General features: G+C 36.3%; 1 protein-coding gene across 18 annotated transcripts in view; it reads right to left on the reverse strand.

Annotated features, from left to right (window-relative positions):
* tnca (tenascin Ca) overlaps positions 1-22,638 on the reverse strand; it is a 315,748-nt gene that overhangs the window by 108,743 nt on the left and 184,367 nt on the right. For 8 of the 18 annotated variants that reach the window (XR_015490705.1, XM_087253032.1, XM_087253030.1 and 5 more), the window contains exon 1: positions 12,208-12,455. The exons of the other annotated variants lie outside the window; for them this stretch is intronic. The gene's annotated coding sequence lies outside the window, so the exon portion shown is untranslated. Of the gene's footprint in view, positions 1-12,207; positions 12,456-22,638 lie in introns of those variants that run through there. 18 annotated transcript variants of the gene reach the window in all.

Consider the following 22,638-nt stretch of genomic DNA (forward strand, 5'->3'; position numbering starts at 1 on the left):
AGCTTTGAATTTGATGCAAGCAGCAACGTGCTCTTTTAGGTTCATTGAAGACCACTCGTGCTGCTGCGTTCTGGAGCAGCTGAAGAGGCTTGATAGAGTTAGCTGGAAGCCCGGCTAGTGGATCTTTCTGATGTTGTAGAGTGCGAATCTGCACGATCGAGCAGTTCTAGAAATGTGGTCAGAGAAGTTTAGTTGGTCATCAATCGTTACTCCAAGGCTTTTCACCATTTTGGATGCAGTAATGGTTGCCCCATCCATCTGGATTGAAAAGTTATGGTGTAGAGTCGGGTTGGCAGAAACTACAAGCATTTCCGTTTTTGCGAGGTTCAGCTGAAGATGATGGTCTTTCATCCAGTGTGAAATATCCAACAGGCAGGCTGAGATGCGAGCTGGAACCGAGGGATCATCAGGATGAAAAGAGAGGTATAGCTGGGTATCATCAGCATAGCAGTGGTAGGAGAATCCATGTCTCTGGATGACTGGTCCTAGAGATGACGTGTAGATGGAGAAGAGAAGTGGCCCAAGAACAGACATTATAACATTATCATTATCTCATAACATTAAAGTTCACATGATCATTTATTACAACAACAACAATAATAATAATAAATAATAATAATAATAAATAATACTATTTCTTATTAGTTTATGTCTGACATATTTCACACATGTTTCTCATAAGTGAGTTCTTTCATGTTCATGCTATTTTCACTTGTTACCTTCTAACTATGACTTCAAAAACTCTAAAATATTGCTTGATATGGGTGTCGAATGCACTGCAGCCGGCTCTATCTGAATAAGTCATTTCCGAACAATCTTGGAATGGAAAGATACTTTATTGCAATGTGAATCAATGCTTTCCTCATCAAGAAATCTCCAGTTTCACTGAACTGCTGAACACTTTGTGATGAGGAAACCATCAGAGATCTGCCTTTACGTGACACTTTCTCTTCAGTTTCACAGTCAAACGGATACAGCAGACACCGGTTCACCAATGAGTGATTCCCATTAAAAAAAGAAGAGCTGGAAGTGATCCATCAGCACATGCAACCCAGACCTGTCCGTCTAGACTCTGTGGGATTTATGAGAAGTAGACGCTTATATCAAAGATCACTCAAACACACTGTATGATGGGTTTGCGGTGCAGCTGTTTGGTCCACATCAATGCGGACATTTATTTATTTCAACACCAGCTGGATGTACTTGACTAGAAGGGAAATTTGGACTCGGACACGGTTTTGGTTTTCATGGTAAAGTATCATCAAAGGGAAAGACTTGCTGACATCTTTAATGCGCAGAATAGCATGCCACTGTGCATGTATGCAATGCAGGACTTTCAGAAGAATAAGTCCTGACTATGACTGGGTTATAACTATTGCATATTTTTATAATAAAATAGCATGCTATAAAATAATAATAATAATTAATTTACTTTAATGAAATGTTGTGCTGTCAAATTCTTAATTGCATCCAAAATAGGTTTGTATTTACTTAATATGTGTCCTTATATATATAATTTTTTTTTTTTTTTGAGAGAGAGACAGTGTACATATACTCAATGGCCACTTTATTAGGTACACCTTACTATTAAAGTGATGGACCCCCTTTTGCCTTCAGAACTGCCTAAAGCTGCAGTCATACCGGGCTTTTCCTCCCATAGACTTTAATTCATATGCATGTGAATGCGTCGGACCAGAAACGCAGGGTCATGCGTTGAGTTTCGCAGGTTGCTGCGGTGCGAAGTTAAAGCTTGGTGAACTCTGACCTGCGAAATCGCATCACTTGACTGAGTGAGACCAATCGAGGATCAAAACATGACCTCTCTGGACAGAAATTTAAAACATGGAGCAATCGCTCGCTTTTTTAACGCCTAATAATCCTGTTTATTCCTGCCCATTTATGCAGCGCCGCATGACAGAATTTCGCACACACAAACTCTAGTGTGACCACAGCTTTAATCCTTCATAGCATAGATTCATCTAGGTGCTGGAAAAATTCCCCAGATTATGCTCCATATTGACATGATAGCATCACGCATATGCTGCAGATTTGTCAACTCCCCATCAATGATGCGAATCTCCCATTCCACCACATCCCAAAGGTGCTCTATTGGATTGAGCTCTGGTGACTGTGGAGGCCATTTGAGTACAGTGAACTCATTGTCATGTTCAAGAAATCCGTCTGAGATGATTCACGCTTTAAAACATGGCGCATTATCCTGCTTGAAGTAGACTGTGTTCATAAAGGGATGGACATGGTCAGCAGCAATACTCAGGTAGGCTGTGGCCTTGAGATGATGCTCAGTTGGTACTAATGGACCCAAAGTGTGGCAAGAAAATATCCCCCACACCATTACACCACTACCACCAGCCTGAACTGTGGATGGATATTTTTTTCACTGTATATTTTCTCTTTTTCAGATCATTCTCTGTAAACCCTAGAGATGGTTGTGTGTGAAAATCCCAGTAGATCAGCAGTTTTGAAATTCTCAGACCAGCCCGTCTGGGACCAACAACCCCACCGTGTTCAAAGTCACTTAAATCACATTCCTGATGCACGTTTGAACTGCAGCAGATCATCTTGACCATGTCTACATGCCTAAATGCATTGAGTTGCTGCCATGTGATTGGCTGATTAGAATTTTGCATTAACATGCAGTTGGTCAAGTGTACCTAATAAAGTGGCTACTGAGTGGACATATACACACACACACACATACATATATAGATTTTCGCAGTAGGTAGTGCTGTCGCCTAACAGTAAGAAGGGGTCGCTGCTTTGAGCCTCAGCTGGGTCAGTTGGTGTTTCTGTGTGGAGTTTGCATGTTCTCCCTGCGTTCGCGTGGGTTTCCATCTGTGCCTGGGTTTCCCCCACAGTCCAAAGACATGCGGTACAGGTGAATTGGGTAGGCTAAATACCCAATAAAGTCTGTTTCCCAGACATGGGTTGCAGCTGAAAGGGCATCCGCTGCGTAAAAACTTGCTGGAGAAGTTGGCGGTTCATTCCGATGTGGCAACCCCGGATAATAAAGGGACTAAGCCGACAAGGAAATTAATGAATGAATATACATATATATATATATATATATATATATATATATATATATATATATACATATATATATATATATATATATATATATATATATATATATATATATATATATATATATATACATTTTATTAAAAATCTATATAAAATATTTTAATAACATTAACATTCATAAAAATCTAATACAAGTTAAATGTAATTAATTTATTTAAATTAAATGTAATGTGATTAATTTACACTAATGTAAACTATAATGCAATGTTTTCTGACACTCAACACTCAACTTCAAGCTATTTGCAAACAAATGAAAATGCATTATAGAGCACATTTATATTAAATTAACCTTCATTAAAAGCTAAAAAAAAAATGCATTCATTCAGTCTCCTTTCCCAAACCCTTGATCTCTCATGAAATCTTTCACAGTCTATTCTTAAGTGATCTGGAATAAATAAATAGTCCATTATCACATCAATGGCAGATTGGTCTCACAAAACAAAGCTGAGATTTCACACTCCTCCAGGTTCCTCCTGCCCGAGGCTCTGCGGTCTGCGTTTCTCTCATCCCATCATTCCTTCCACAGCACCACAGGACCAACCAGAGCCTCATAAACCCTGTCTACCGCTGACCTACGATAATTTATGCCCTTTGATTTGAGCTGGACGGAGAAGAGGGCTTGACTCTTTCCTCAGGTCTTAAAGCTCAAACCCTCACCTGACGTGCCTCAATAAACCTGCAGATAAAACTGACAGGATGAAGAAAGACCATCTGCCGCTCCAGCGGGAGCTTCGGAACATCCAAACGAGTTACAATAATTCATACACGCAGTAGAAGACCGTGCACTACCAGGATGAACACGAGCACAAGAAACCTGATCGCTCAAAAGAAAAATCAGTTTTGCACGCAAACCATTAAATGGCAATGGATGTTTGAATGGTTAGCAAAATGGATGTGCATGGTTTGCATGCAAAACTGATTTTTTCTTTTTTCGTTGAGAAATAAATCTGTTTTTTTTTTTTGTTTTTGTTTTTTTGGTGGTAATACACCATACTGGGGAAGTTACTTTTAATATAGTTTTTAAAAGAGGAACTAAAAAGGAACTAAGTATGGCACTTGGTTACTTGGATATACATACAGTTAAGGCCAAAATTAACAGCTCTGCTGGGATTCCTTCCAAATATTTCCCAAATGATGTTCACTAGAGCAGGATTTATTTCCACAGTATTTCCTATAATATTTTTTCTTCTGGAGAAAGTTTTGTTTGTTTGTTTTCAGCTAAAATAAAAGCAGTTTTTAATTTTCTATAAACCATTTTAAAGTCAATATAATTAGCCTCCTTAAAGGGTCATGACACCCCCCACTTTCGGTTCAGGTCTACCTCAGAATTTTTTCAAAAGATGCAACATAATGGGCGTGGAGCTTCGCGAGCAAAGGGCAGGAGTGGGCGTGGCCAGCAGGGGAGAAGGAGGGGAGCGAACAGCTGTTGTCAGTTAGCTCACAAAATGAGACACAAACCGTGAAGAGACGTGTGATTTTATAGTTTACAAAGTTAAAATGCAAAGAAATAATCAGTATTTTAATGCCCTGCTACATTTGTTATTCGTAATTTTATACAGATAACCACAATTTAAATCATTATAAAGATAATTGTGTTCATATAAACACAATGAGGAGTTTTCCCTCGATCCCCAGGTCTGAATCATAGGTCCTAATGCAGACTCAGTGCAGCAGGTCTCTCGCCCTGTCTATTGTAACCAATAGCCCTGATAGTAATCTGGAGGGTTCAGGCAAACACAGGAGCACAGTGATGAGTCTAAATGTGAACGAACTCCTGATGAAAGACAACGTCCGCCATTCTTCAATTCTTGTACTGCTCACCTGACAAAAATGCTTGCTGCACACAAACAGTTGACAACATCACAGGGAAAAACATGCAACTAACCCTGTGGATCATGGAAACAAACACATATGACCCTTAACGAACATGCTGTGGGTTCGTGTCTCACAGCTTGGCACTGGCAGGTCTTTCTTGTCTTCGGAAAGCACATGCAGTCATGAATAATTAAGAAGCCGTGAAGAGACGTGTGATTTTATAGTTTACAAAGTTAAAATGCAAAGAAATAATCAGTATTTTAATGCTCTGCTACATTTGTTATTCGTAATTTTATACAGATAACCACAATTTAAATCATTATAAAGATAATTGTGTTCATATAAACACAATGAGGAGTTTTCCCTCAATCCCCAGGTCTGAATCATAGGTCCTAATGCAGACTCAGTGCAGCAGGTCTCTTGCCCTGTCTATTGTAACCAATAGCCCTGATAGTAATCTGGAGGGTTTAGGCAAACACAGCAGCACAGCGATGAGTCTAAATGTGAACGAACTCCTGATGAAAGACAACGTCCGCCATTCTCCAATTCTTGTACAGCTCTCCTGACAAAAATGCTTGCTGCACACAAACAGTTGACAACATCACAGGGAAAAACATGCAACTATCCCTGTGGATCATGGAAACAAACACATATGACCCTTAACGAACATGCTGTGGGTTCGTGTCTCACAGCTTGGCACTGGCAGGTCTTTCTTGTCTTCGGAAAGCACATGCAGTCATGAATAATTAAGAAGCTGTGAAGAAACGTGTGATTTTATAGTTTACAAAACTATTTTATAGTCATGATTAATTAAGAAGCCGTGAAGAGACGTGTGATTTTATAGTTTACAAAGTTAAAATGCAAAGAAATAATCAGTATTTTAATGCTCTGCTACATTTGTTATTCGTAATTTTATACATATAACCACAATTTAAATCATTATAAAGATAATTGTGTTCATATAAACACAATGAGGAGTTTTCCCTCAATCCCCAGGTCTGAATCATAGGTCCTAATGCAGACTCAGTGCAGCAGGTCTCTTGCCCTGTCTATTGTAACCAATAGCCCTGATAGTAATCTGGAGGGTTTAGGCAAACACAGCAGCACAGCGATGAGTCTAAATGTGAACGCACTCCTGATGAAAGACAACGTCCGCCATTCTCCAATTCTTGTACAGCTCTCCTGACAAAAATACTTGCTGCACACAAACAGTTGACAACATCACAGGGAAAAACATGCAACTAACCCTGTGGATCATGGAAACAAACACATATGACCCTTAATGAACATGCTGTGGGTTCGTGTCTCACAGCTTGGCACTGGCAGGTCTGCCTTCGGAAAGCACATGCAGTCATGAATAAGTAAGAAGCCGGCTCTTCACATAGGACAAGAAAACTTCACTATGAATAATAATGTGAAACCGACGCGTCATCTTTGCACTTGCAGTTTTGCGCTATGTTGCCGATTTTGATCCGCCCCAAAAATCATTTTAAACCCGGATGCTGAAATCAGCTGACAAAACCTCAAAATTATCCAGCTTTCCCCACAATAAAAGCTAACAGGTGCTAACAATGTCTTAACTGATGCTCAACACACACAACTCTGTTAACGTCTCAAAAAAGTACTTGAGGGTTTTGTGAACCTTTAAGCAATATTTTTTTTCAACAGTCTACAGAACAAAATCCGAGTCTCCCTCAACTATCTTATAAAGAATCCTCTCTGCTTCAGTTCTGCCCTCTACAACATGCAGTCATTAATTACATTAAGATAGTCCTGGTGTCCACTGTAGTGGACATTTAAAAAAGGATGATATTTTGAAACACAAACAAGTTAAAAGCATTGAAAACTAAATGTATTGTTCCTGACACTTTAATAAACAAATGTATATGTAATAATAATAGTGAATAGCTAATTTGACATGCCTCTCTCCTTCCCATAAAATGTGCTTCCTAGTAAAAAGTAGCTCCTAGCATGCCAGCCAATCAAATGACATATCACTAGAAAGCCCTGGATGTCCTCTGAACAGTACAACAGGTCTTGACAGAATAGCGCAAAAACATTTATGAAAATGCAATGTCCACTACAGAGGACACAAGTCAATGGGCGGGGTCTTATTAGATAAAGGTTTAAATGAGCAATTCATACAAACATTTTAGAGAAAATGTCAGACAGGTGGGCCTTCACAAATTGATCGGAAAAAGAAGTGTTTATGTCTATATGTTATTTCTTATACATTATACAGGGCTCGAAATTGCGACCATTTTGGTCGCATATGCGCCCGAAAATTAATCTATGCGACCTCATAATATATATGGGAGCATTAGTGCGACTGCAGATAATGGTTGTAGTGCGACCTGTTTTGTTTTTTTCTAAAACGTGCTGTATCGCTCTTCCCTGCCGCTATATTGGTTCATATTAGCTGTCAATCACTCAAGGTATTCCGCTGTCAGATGACAGGGAAGGAGCTTTTATGACCACGGGAAATAAAAACGGCTGAAGAGTAAAAACTTAAAGCACACAGGTTTGCAAACCCCACCTAAGGTTGAGGCGCAGATGAAAGCGATCATGACACGTCACGTGGTGAATAATGATCCGCCAGCTGAGATCAATCGAGTACGCGCTTCTTGGAGAAGGTGCCCGAATCTCCATGCGTTGCGTTCACTGCATGTTCAGCGCAAATGTCCGCTAAAAGTCAAATCTAATACTGTACATATCATCGCCAAAGAAGCTCGCCTTTACTAAGTTTACACTGAAACTGCGGCTCATAACAAAGACCGGTATTGCGCCGATGGTTAGCGCAAGAAACCTGCTCTGCCTGCTCATAAATTGGGTCGGCTGACTCGCCAGCTTTTCCACTAACACAGAAACATGAAGATCAGCTCAGAATGAACCTTTAAATTGACACAAACTGAAACCAAAACTTTTAAAGAGTGATAGAAGTGAGACTTTACTTACTTTCTTTTGTCTATTCTTTCTTGAGGTGTATATTATTTTTTTATTTATTTACTGATGACTGCTTTGCAGCTTTCATCATTGAATTGAATGATTTATTATAATCTTTTGTTTGTTTTGTAGCAGAAATATTATTTATTAAATTGACATGCATATAAAAACAGCAGTACAAAATAAATATTTCTTACTGCAATGCTTCATTTTTGTTTGATGCAAACTATACAATTATTTTTCATAAAGTAACTGACTTTTTATAGCAGATAACCTACATTCATGCACATTCAAGGCAGTATCATAGTGAGAAATGTAATTCATTGTTACTATTATTGTCATTTTTTATCATCATTAATATTCTATGGCCTGATTATTAGACATTAATTTTGGAATTATTGCACACAAATATCAATGTCTTCGCAGCATTAGTTAGATAGTTGTTTCTGGTTTTTGTCAGTCCTATTAATGTTGTTTTAAAATACAATAAATCCCTTAAAAAACAATTTGCAGCTGTGCTCATTCATTTTTGGTGGGTGCTCCTACATTTTTTCTGGTGCTCCTAACATTTTTTTGGTGCTTCTAAATATTTGAAGTTGGGAGCACCAGTGCTACCAAGTAAAAAAGTTAATTTCGAGCCCTGTATATATGATCTCAAACTACTAAAATGTCAATAAAAGTCACTTTGTTAAACAGTAGAGTTGAATTTCCAACCTCAAAAGTGGACAGCGCAGAGATCAACATCCCGTAATGCAATTCACAACCATAAATAAACAGAAAACAAAATACGGAAACAGCTCTATTTTACATTGTATATGAAAGGAGGTAAACTACATGACTGCCTAACAGTAGTAGTACACATGAGACAAAGCTAATTGTTCTTCATAGAAACATCACTATAGTACTTGAAACAGACTCATTTTTATAGTCTGTCAGGCAAACATCACCTCTCATTAACAAGCCACAGGATTTAAGGAATCACTCAGTCACACATGATGGAGCAGGGCGATTTGCACTCTAATGTTTAACACAGGGATGTGAGGAATGCGTGAGTACGGGCTGTGATAATGACTTCCTACAGCAAGAGCCGCACATTAAATAGTAATGGTCTGTTTATGCACCTGAACCTCAAGAACCACAATGTCTGGAGACTTTCCCTTATACACACAGTACACACAGACTCACACACACACAACAGCTGCTCCCCATGAGTGCCACAGATCATTTTTGTTTTTTATATGAGAGCACACTGGAGTCACACACACAAATATACATTTATATATATATATATATATATATATATATATATATATATATATATATATATATATATATATATATATATATATATATATATATATATGTATATATATATATATATATATATATATATATATATATATATATATATATATATATATATATATATATATATATATATATATATATATATATATGTATGTATATATATATATATATATATATATATATATATATATATATATATATATATATATATATATATATATATATACACACACACACACACATATATATATATATATATATATATATATATATATATATATATATATATATATATATATATATATATATACATACATACATACATACATGCATATATGTATGTATGTATGTATATATATATATATATATATATATATATATATATATATATATATATATATATATATATATATATATATATATATATATATGTATATATATATATATATATATATATATATATATATATATATATATATATATATATATATATATATATATATATATATATATATATATATATATATATATATATATGTGTGTGTGTGTGTGTGTGTATATATATATACACACACACACACACACACACACACACACACACACACACACACACACACACATATATATATATATACACACACACACACATATATACATACATATATACATACATATACATACATGCATATATGTGTGTATATATATACTCATTCCGCTTAAATTCAGAATTCAATCAGTTTGTGTTGGGAGAACATGAAGGAATTGTGTTGGTGTTGGAGTCTCCTTATATTTTGTTGGGTATATTGCGCCAAGAATGTTGTCAAGAAATCAATATCTGCATTTAAAAGTCAGACTATTCATCTCTTTGAATAATATCTGAGACCAAGTCGCCATCGAAAAGTAGCACAAGCATAAAAAGCACAAAAGCAAACCATCAGAGCAGTACAAAATCCCCCCCAAAAAACAAACAGTAGTTAAATGGAAAGATTGGGTGAGAAAAAAGACAAAAGCACTTATTTTCGATCCAAATCCTGTACAAGTAAACCAACATACACTAGTTTTTTTTTTTCACTTTAAATGTTTATTATAACTCTAGTTTACTTGTGTGAGTCTGATTTCATTAAAGGAGTTAGACAAAGTCAGTCATTGAGAGAAAGAAATATATGAAATTCAAAAACATAATTAGGCTCTCTCAATATCCTGAGCAATGGAAGAGAGAGAAAAAAACAGCAATAGAAATAGCTTTTGGTTTGGCCTCAGATTGAATGGAAATGCTTAAAACAAAGAATGACTGCATTACTCATTACATTTCTCAACCCAAAACCAACTGATGCAGACTTTATTCATTCATTTTTCAGACAGTACAAGTTCAATATAAACTAATGTGAGTCTCAAGCTTCAAAAGAGTTATAAGAAACAACTGAGATCAAATTGATACTTCAAATGTCAAATGACTAAACTCTAAAATCCAAATCTCCTCGGAGACAAAGTTGATAAAAAAAAAAAAACATAATTAAAACAATCATGAACATCTTGTGAGCAATAAAGGAGAAGCATTTGAGTGATAGAAATTCAGAGCAAAACCTATTTTAAAGAAACACAATATTAAAAATCTTGCAACAGTATGAATCGAAAGTAACTTTTAATTTGCCTAAAACTCTTAATTTGCTGATTATTACTAGTTATTAGTATTTGGGTTTAGGTATTGGATTGGGGATGTAAATTTATATCAATAAATAAAACAACTAAATCTCTAGAACAAAAACCCTTAACACATTAAATTTAACTTAAAAAATTGTAATAAATAAATTAACAAGATAAAACACAAATAAATAAATAAAATACAACTGATTCCACATAAAAAAAAAAAAAACTGAATCTCAAAAAAACTCAAGCTTAGCTCTAAAACAAAATCCTTGGAATAAAATAAAACACTCAATAATGTAATAAATAAAATAAATAAAATAAATTAATAAATTAATAAAATTAAATAAATAAACAAATACATATAATAAATACGTAAATACAATCTCAACTCTATAACTAAAATCCTTGAAAAGCAAAAACACCGAAAAATGTAATAATTAAATAAATAATAAAAAACACTGTAAAAAAACACTTACAATTTAAGAAAAACTTATTCCTCAAAAAAAAAAGAAAAAAGAAAAAAAAGAAATACTTTAGAACAAAAACTTTGAAAAAGTAAATGAATGAAACACTTAAAAATTTAATAAATAAATAAAATAAATTAATAAAAAGTAAATAAATAAAATAAATAAACAAATCACTGCATCAATAAAAAAAAAAAAAAAAATCTTTAGAACAAACCCCCTCAACAAATTAAATAAAACTTACATAAAATGTAATAAATTATAAAGATAAAACACAATAAATAGATAAATTTATTAATTAATACAATTAAATAAATAAAAAATAAATAAATAAACAAATAAATATAATAAATACATAAATACAATTTCGGTTCTAAAACTAAAGTCCTTGAAAAAAAAACACTCAAAAATCTAAAAAAAAATAAATAAATATATAACAAAAACACTACATAAATAATTACAACTGCTTTAGAACAAAAATAAATAAATAAATCACTGAAAAAGTAAACAAAACACATTCAATATAATAAACAAATAAAAAAATCAATGAAAAGTACATAAATAAAATAAATAAACAAAGCACTGCATAAATAAATAAATAAAGCACTGCATAAATAAATAAATAAAGCACTGCATAAATAAAGTCAGGAAAAACTGATTCCTCAAAAAACAACCGCTGAATCTCAGCTTTAGAACAAAAATCCTTAGAACAAAATCTTAGATCATACTTGATGACATCGAAACTGAATATCGAAACAAGCATCTCCTAAACATTGCATGAGAAACATCAGAGTGAACAGTGAACACAAACTTTAAAAAGCTCACCAAAAACAACCACGAGTGTCTAAGCCTCAAAACAGAGTTAAGCTCCCAATCTATAATGAAGTGCACAAAGATACAGAGATAAACTCCCCATCACAGTTACCTGTAGCAATGAATGGATCTTCCAGACAGCTCCCTGCAGCCGTGCAAATCAGGTGTGGACGGCCAGAATAAAAAAAGAGCATCAGCCCAGCGTTACGGTGAAGACGTCCAGCTTTCTAGACCTCCGTCTGTCTGTCTCCACGATCTGAGAGCGTCTGTGATTTATTCCACACAGCCTTCAGCTCGCCGTGTGTGTGTGAGGATGAAAGCCCTACACCTCTTTAATATGAGAGACTTCAGTCAGAGCTCTATGAATTACAAGGACTGCCCTTAAATAGCCTTTCCACGAACTCACACACGTTTTTTTTTCTCTCTCTCTCTCTGGTTCTTCCCTCCTACTGCTGCTTTGAGGTGTTGAGATGCCTACACAGTCGGCATATATTAACCGTATGCTCTTCTCCCTGGAGCCAGTCATACGCCTATACGTACAAGTTCAAGTGTGCGATGAGATTCTGCCGAGACCAAAAGCAAACGGAATATTTAATGATAATCCAAGCGTGCTGTGGAGATATGCACAGAAACATAAAGAAGATGGACTGAAGGCTCAAACTATAGGGAAAGCCCAATATCATTGCATTAGAGAGAAGAGCCGTTAATCCAAGCACACAAGATTGATTTTTAAAAAGAAATTAATGTTTTTTCCGACCCAGACTCGTTCTGAAAATGTACCCCTACATACATTTCTTGAGAGCACCAAATAGTTTCCGGTAGCTACGTTTTTTGCAGTTTTTGACCGGAGGTGTCATTTGTGCCTGTTGTTCTCGCATTAATCCACTAGAGGCCGCTGTTGACTGACTGGCTGAACAACTGACCCACCCTCCTCCTCCACTAAACCCAGGGCTTCATTTGTGCTGGAACACGCCAGATCCGGATCTTCTGAAATCCGATCCAGCACCATATTATAAAGATCCCTCCCCTCAACCGTCCTCCTCCCCAGTCCGCTGTTTACGTCCACTTTCTTCCGCGACTCCCCAAACCTCTTCAATTTTCTGCTACACATCTCCACCATCCAACGCCCCAACCCCATGCCCCCTAATCACCCCCCATGCCCCCACTCTCGAGTGCCATTCGTGCCTGTTGTTCTCTCGTAAATCCACTGTGTGTGCTTTTTGAGATCTCAAATTTCTCTCGCAAGTGCCATTCGCGCCTTTTGTTTACACGTCAATCCACCAGGGGACCGCTGTGTGTGCTCTTTGGGATATCCAATTTTTCTCGCAAGTGCCATTCGCGCCTTTTGTTTACACGTCAATCCACCAGGGGCCACTGTGTGTGCTCTTTGGGATATCCAATTTTTCTCGCAAGTGCCATTCGCACCTTTTGTTTACACGTCAATCCACTAGGGGCCGCTGTGTACGCTTTTTGAGATCTCAAATTTAGTTTGCCAGTGCCATTTGCGCCTGCTTTTCCGTAAATTCACCAGAGGCCGCTGTGTGTGCTTTTTGAGACCTCAAATTTCTCTCGCAAGTGCCATACGCACCCACTGTTTATACGTAAATGCAGCAGGTGATTAAAACGCAAGGCGCGCAGGGCGCATTAGTATGCAAAAAAAAAAAAAACGTTGAGTGTGATTATCGGTTCATTCTGCTATTGCAACCCCTGATGAATAAAGGGACTAAGCCGAAGAAAAATGAATTAATGAATGAATGAAACTGTCAGTCCAGTTTTCAGAATTGAAGTTCAGATCAGTGTGGTTTAATTTTCACTGCTAAAAGTCCAAACGCTGAAGAGCAAATCCATCATGCGCAGCTCCACAAGTCCTCATACTCGCGTATATAATTCACAACATGGGGTGGGCAAACTTGTTCCTGGAGGGCCGGTGTCCTGCTCAATATAGCTCCAACGCTAATCAAACACACCTGAACATGCTAATCAGTGTATTTGAGATCACTAGAAATCTATAAGCAGGTGTGATTGATTAGAGTTGGAGCTAAACTGAGCAGGACGCCGGCCCTCCAGGACCGAGTTTGCCCATCTCTGATATACGCATTAAACTAAGAAAGATGCTTTTAAACTGTCCTTGTACCCTATAGTATGTACAATACAAGTTTAGATCAACTTTAAAATAAGGCAAATAAAGGATCATTGTTGTAATCTCATTGGGAAACATTGTGGCCAATCACATGCCACCTAAGGTGTTTGTTTATGTGTGTGTGTACTTGTGTATTTGTATTTCATCTTTTTAAACACACACACACACACACACACACACACACACACACACACACACACACACACACACACACACACACACACACACACACACACACACACACACACACACACACACACACACACACACACACAGTTAGTATCTACAGTTTTCATCCTTTTGCATTTAAAAACTTGAGATATGTATTGTATCAATATCTTCTTAGCCGGTGAATGACCAAAAATTAAATTAACAGCAACAACAACAACAACAACAACAACAACAACAATTTTCCCATTGCATGAAATGGAGAAAGTCAGCAAGGATAAAGATGCAAACCAGATCCTAAAGCCAGGGACATTATCTGAGTTCTGTTACAGCTAGATGCACAAAACAGATGCAGAAAACACACAAACAGGGGCGCACACACACACACACACACACACACACACACACGCACACACGCACACACACACACACGCACATATGGACAGACAGGCAGGCAGGCAGGCGGAAACACACACCTAAACACAGACGTGAACATGGACGTGAACATATGAGTAAACAGACATGTAAACACAGACAGGGACAAGGAAATACACAGACAGACAGAAACACCAACAGAAACACAAATGGAAACACACGAACAGACAAACCGACTCAGACATGGAAACACCCATTAACACAAAGGGAATCACACACCTGAACACACACATGCAGTAACAGACACACACAAAAACACAAATGGAAACACACACGTTAAAACAAATGAAAACACACATTAAAACAGACACACACAAAAACACAAATGGAAACACACACGTTAAAACAAATGAAAACACACATTAAAACAGACACACACAAAAACACAAATGGAAACACACACGTTAAAACAAATGAAAACACACACGTAAATAGACACACACAAAAACACAAATGGAAACACACACGTTAACACACATATGCAGTAACACAGACACACAGAAAAACCAGCCTGATCTTACGAGAAAACAAAAGTATTTTACGTTTTGTCAGTTTAGTGGCTAATTTGTATGAATTTGTACGAGTTCAGTCGCACGAAATGGAACGATTTTAAAAAGGAGGCGTGGCACCCAACCCCACCCCTAACTCCAACCGCCATTGGGGGATGAGCAAATCGTACTAAATTGTATGAATTAGATCGTACGAATTCATACGAATTACCCACTAAATCAAAAAGTTACGAATTGCCGTGAGATTGTGTTGGAAAACAGACATGGAAACACAAATGGAAACATTTTTTTTGACTGGGTAAAATGGGGGAAAACTGCGGACTTTAATGTTCAATGTACTGTACATATGCAATAACTATTAACTGTAGGCTAGGCTTTCATGTCCAGTTCTGGCGAGAAATAAATGTAAGAAAAGACAAATGATCAGACGTGTGAACAGCAGCTTAAAGATGTCACTGCATGACACAGAAATTGACATACAACAGCAAAACATACACAATTCTGGCTAAATAACCACCGTGATTATCTCAATTATCCTCCATTTCACCATTACAGATTACTTCCACATCGTTTGAATGACAATTGGAGTGAAATCATAGTTAAAGAGTCATAAACTACTGTGCTGTTTGTTCAGAGAGTGTGCCAAAACTCACACACGCAGCTTCATGGGAAATCTTTCACATCTTTTTACGGAGATGTAAAACGTTTGTGAATAGACATTTTCTTCTATATGGTCAGGAGTAAAAGACTAGTTTAACTCAATTAAGACCCTTTAAATATTTAATCTTAAGAAAAATAAAACAAAAAACACATGAGCATCCATTTTTACCCTACACAGTAAAAAATGCACGGTTCAACACAATTCATTCACATGGTCCCAACAGAAATCAACTGATTTTGAGTAATTTAAATTGATTGAACATAAAACAAACCATGCATTTTTAAAGTGCGTGAACCGTTTTTATTTTTTAAATTGAGATGTATACTAGAGAATGACATTATTTTGGGAATCCCATGGGTCACGGGATTCCTGTGGGATTTGGCAGATGGGAGTCATCTTTGCTATCAATCACAGGATTGGGACAGTACAGGATTAAATATTAGAGGGAGCAGACGGGAGCGGAAATCAACCAATAGGAAGATGACAAAAAAGTTGCACCGCCCATTTGTATTTTCTTTTAATACACCTACAATGTAACAGAATTAAAAAAGAACTACATGACCCAGAAAACATCACTGCTGGAGAGAACTAACACCCGCGGAGAAACGGATGTGGCAAAAATGATTCAGAGAAATAAGTCAGAAGTAATGATGACATGTCCATTAAATTAACAGAACTAGTCGGGAATATTAATGAAGTTCTTGAGAGTAAACTGTGACAGCATGCTGTATGCGCAACCCCACCGGTCCTACGCCACCCAAACCACTGCGAACTGACATCGAACCGCCAGTGGTGTAAAGTAACTAATTACAAATACTCAAATTACTGTAATTGAGTAGATTTTCTCAGGAATTGTAATTTAGTAAGTAGTTTTATAAATGTGTACTTTTACTTTCCTTTGAGTACATTTTTAGTGGAGTAATCAGTACTTTTACTCCACTACTTTCCTTCAACCTTTAGTCACTATTTTATATTTTCTTGTCTATGGGGATTAGAAAAATCAGTCCTGTGATTCCCTTCCAATCAAATCTCACATAGAAGGTAAATCGCATCATAATGAACTACCTCAAAATAGGGTTGATCAAAAGAAATATTTTAATGCATTTCAAATATATAATATATGAATTGATGTTTACTTTAAACTTATTATAAATATATAATTATATTGTACAATTGTAATGATTCAAATATTTTTTTTGTCAAATAATTTTGTGGCTAAAAAGTATCGGTTCAGGTACCGTTTTAGAAGTATCCATTTAGCACCGGTATTGAAATAACCCCAAACAAAATCCAACCCTACCTCAAAACATGTGCGCTTTATAATTGCAGCGAACTGTTTGGAAGCATTAAAAGTGTACGAGATTTCCAAAATGCAATGACCCAGAGACTGTTGTATGTCACTGGTGAGAAGATGACACGTTTACTGTATGATGATCGAAATGGCCTTGAACATCCAGCAGGCACAAGATGTCAACATGATGTCAGAATGAAGTTGTACCCCAGTGTCGTGTGGATGTTGCATTTTGTTTTTCCATGAAAATCATGGAAGTGTCAGCATGTGATTGGTCACTTTCCAACAAAACCTAAAGTCAATCAAATATCAAAGTTATTTGATGTTGTTATTAAACAAATAACATTGTCCTTAGATGCTGGCTAGACAATCAAACCTAATGTTAATGTCTTATGATGTTGTGTGCCTGTTGGGCAATAACTCGCTGCACTACAGAATGTTACGTTTACACACACGTGCACAAATTACATGTAAATGCATCAGCTTTTAAAAGTGTAATACTTACTACTCACTACTGTTGAGTACTTTTGAAAGCCCTACTTTTTACTTATATTTTGAGTAATATTTACAACAGATACTTTTACTCTACTTACACTACATTTTTGGGCAAGTAATGGTACTTTTACTTGAGTATGATTTTTCAGTACTCTTTCCACCACTGCGAACCGGCGACCTTCCGCATGGGAGTCGTTTGCTCTACCAAGGAGGCTAAAGACCATGGCCTCTAGCGTCTGTCGCTAGAGCACCTTTAGAGGTCAGAGGAGTGAGGTTTACCTGCACAGCACTTACTAGCTGGTCTCTATCATAGTCACCCATCTAAACCTCATTCCCATCCGGGTCATGGCACCAATGTAACCCCCGCCAGTCCTACACCGGTCGTACACCACCCAACCCGCTCCGTGCTGGTTTTGAAATGGCAACCTTCCGCATGGGAGTCGGTTGCTCTACCAAGGAGGCTAAAGACCATGGCCTCCAGTGTCTGTTGCCTTTAGAAAGTCAAAGGAGTGAGGTTTACCTGCACAGCACTCACTAGCTGGCCTCCGTTACACCTGAAAAACATGCTTAATCTTGCAAATTCAGAAAAGAACCAGCCAAGCATCTCTTCGTTCAAGTGGAAATTGCCATCGGTCTTGTCTGACCGTCAAAATTGCTTGCAACCATCATAGGTTCAGGGTTTTCAGCCAGAGTAAATTAAATTTAATGAATTGAAAGTAAAATAATTATTGTATGCATGAATAGTGGTGAGTGATGAGGACTGGAATATCTGCTCTTAAATTTTCCATGTGCTTAACCAGAATAATTTATGCATTTTCTTTTCAGCTTAGTGCCTTTATTAATCAGGGGTCGCCACAGCGGAATGAACCTCCATCTTGTCCAGCATATGTTTTACACAGCGGATGCCCTTCCAGCTGCAACTTATCTCTGGGAAACATCCATACACACTCATTCACACTCATACACTACAGAGAATTTAACCTACATAATTCACCCGTATCACATGTCTTCGGAAACCGCAGCACCTGGAGGAAACTCACGCCAAGACAGGGAGAACAAGCAAACTCCATATTGAAACGCCAACTGATCCAGCCAAGGCTGGAACCAGCGACCTTCTTCCTGTGAGGCGACAGCACTACTATCACCCCCTATGACAGATTTTGTATCTTTATTTCTGAGTGTGTTTTTCTCTTTCATTAGCATAGCATAGCATGTTGGTCAATCCACAACTAAGTGGAAGTGACTTCAATGTTTCTAAAGAAGCCAAAATAAACATGGAATCACTCCAACAAAACAGCAACAGGAAGACAAACCGAATACAGCATGTGCCATGTACACAAAATCCAAACAAATCTCAACAGAGAGGAAAAAAAAAAGTTTGCATTTCAGTGCACTCGCTGCCAAAACTACTGCAAACGTCCGTTAGACATGCTTTACATCTCACTGCAAGAGTCAAAAATACTGTTTTTTTTTCTGAAAATGAAATGGGTTGTGCCTAGTTAAGTACAGCCTAAATATTTATCAGAGCAGTTCCTCATAAAAAGCCCGAGCACAATAATGTGTGTTCAGTAAAGCACCTGTTGAGCACCATCTGGACACAATGGACGCACGGTTTCTGTTGAGCGTCCGGACATGAGGAGCTCCGGGGGAACTGATGGATGAGATGACATCAGGGAAATTAAGCTCAATGACATACGCTTGACCTGTGTCGGCTGACCTGCAGCAGCATGTTCAGATATCACAGAACACATGTGGCTTGTGAGATTATGGCTTTTAAATGAAAACATGCAGAAATGTTCAAACATCTACTGTACACTACTATTAATTATTGTCGAAAGTTTGAACACTGCACATACCCTTGTCAAATATTGTGTTGGTCTGAGTGTGCTCTATACATGTGAGAGGGCTTTCTCTGGTGAGTCCACCTTTGCTGTCTGTCCCACATCCGGGAGAGTTACGGTGTGGAGAAGCCCCAAAGAAGAGTAGCACCCAGATAGAGTGAAGCCTGGGGGTGGATCAGTGATGGTTTGGGCTGCGATATCATGGCATTCACACCAATACTTGTGCTAGATGAGCAAGTCACTGCCAAGGACTACCAGACCATTCTGGAGGACCATGTGCACCCAATAGGTCAAACACAGTGCCATGGATTAGGATGATAATGCACCAATACAGCAAGACTGGTAAAAGAGTACTTTGATGAACATGAAGGTGAAGTTGAACTTCTCCCATGGCCTGCACAGTCACCAGTTCTAAATATTATTAAGTCACTTTGAGCTGTTTTAGAGAAGCGAGTCAGGAAATGTTTTCCTCCCATCAGAATAAGTGACCTGAAAACTATTCTGCAAGAACTATTCTGCAAAGTCCTCTGGCCTCTTTACAAGACTTGTGTCTGTCATTGCCAAGAAGAATTGATGCTGTTTTGGCTGCAAAAGTTATTACATATTAAATATTCAACCTTGATCCGTAACACCCCTAATGATGTCCTTACAATAGTCCCAACTCAATTCAATTCATGGTGTACATGAAAAGTTACACCAAGGGTTCTAATAGACCTTTTTCATGGCTGCTGCATGGAGGGCGCCATAGCGACCAGCGTCTTCCGGTAGAATGCTAAAAACTTAAGTTTACAGCGTGTACAACTGGTAATTTGCGCTCCGAAAATGGGTTTCAATAACGTTTTTAATGGATAACAGAGTGTTTTTGTGACACACAACTTAGAAATGTTTCTGTTAAAGCCATTATATTCTGTCACATGTCGTATATGTATATATATATGTATATATGTATATATATATATATATATATATATATATATATATATATATATATATATATAAAAATATAAACATATATATACACATACATACACATACATATATATATATATATATATATATATATATATATATATATATATATATATATATATATATATATATATATATATATATATATATATATATACCCACACACACACATATACATATATACACACACACACACACACACACACACACACACACACACACACACACACACACACACACACACACATATATATATATATATATATATATATATATATATATATATATATATATATATATATATATGTATATATATATGTATATATATATATATATATGTATGTATATATATACACATATATACACATATATATACATATATACATATATATATATATATATATATATATATATATACATATATATACATACATATATATATATACATATATACACATACATATATATACATATATATACATATATATACATATATATATATACATACATATATATATATATATATATATATATATATATATATATATATATATATATATATATATATATACTTACAGTTATTTTTGTTAATATAGTTGAATTATCATCCTCTACATTAACAATGCTTTAATATGAGATTAACTCCCCATTTATGTGTAGTAACTGCTGATCTGGGATCTTTAGCCAGGACAGTTTACTGTGCTAATTTCAGATACATAACAATAGATCATTTTAAACGTCAATAAAAAAAATAAATAAATAAACGTTTTGTTGAATAAAAGGTGCATGTATACAGCTATATATTTGCTTGTTTTGAGAAATCTAAAATGTGTGGCTAAGAAATAATTATTTCTTTTTGGTGTGGTGAGACATAAATTTGGTAAATCCTTAATTTTGAGCCCTAAAAAAGTCACGTGAAATAAAAACCAATTGCAATGCGACAACCCATTTGCTCACGCACAGTGAGCAAGCTCATACACAACACACACAAACCGTGAAATGAATGATGAGGCATGTGGACAACACAACATCTAAATCAAGTCATTTTAGCATGTCAAAGTCACATTTATTAATATAAAAATATATTTTCCCAGCAACAAAACTGTGGCTAGTGAAAATAGCAAGTGGCTAGTAATGTTGGAAATCTACTAGCTACAGTGGCTGGTGATCAAAAAAGTTAATGACAAGGCCTGGTGACAAATATCCAATCAGTTTCTGGGTCAATGCATGTAAAGATTTTAGAAATCTTATCTTCATGGACACTTTTAATGCTTCCAAACAGTTTGGTGCATTTATAAATCACCATATCTTGAGGTAGTTCATTATGATGAGATTTACCTTCTATGTGTGATTTGATTGGACAGGAATCACAGGACTGAACTTTCTAATCCCCATAGACAAGAAAATATAAAGTAGTGACTGAAGGTTGAAGGAAAGTAACGGAGTAAAAGTAGACACAGCACTACAAATTTACTTAAGGGAAAGGAAAAGTACACATTATTAAACTACTTAGTAAATTACAATTCCTGAGAAAAACTACTCGATTACAGTAGTTTGAGTATTTGTAATTAGTTACTTTACACCACTTAAAATCACAATATTTTACATATATGTTACTTATAGTATATACTGCTATTTAGCTAACACGAAAACGACTGTCATATATTGTAGTTCCTCCAAAGGTCCACGCTCAAAAGGCTCTGATTGGTCAGCTAACATAATTTGCTGTTTTTTTTAGTTTGTGGAATTTTCCACTTCAAAAGTCGACAGAGCAGAGATCAACATCCCATAATGCGATTCACAACCGTAAATAAACAGAAAACACTTACAATACGTAAACTGTTAATTAAGATATTTCTTGTACAGTGTAGAGTTTAGCAGCGGAGCAGCGTCAGCTTTAATCCACAAGCCACTGCTAGCTCCATGTAGGGTATCCAGACTCGCTGTCATACGGGAATGACCCAGAATGAATAGCCCTCTTACTGTAACACATAAACCAGATGCTTCAGATGACTGACTATTATATCCTTGTAT

This window comes from Danio rerio, chromosome 5 (genome assembly GCF_052040795.2).
Source record: "Danio rerio strain M-AB ecotype USA chromosome 5, GRCz13ab, whole genome shotgun sequence".
Classification (NCBI taxonomy): domain Eukaryota; kingdom Metazoa; phylum Chordata; class Actinopteri; order Cypriniformes; family Danionidae; genus Danio; species Danio rerio.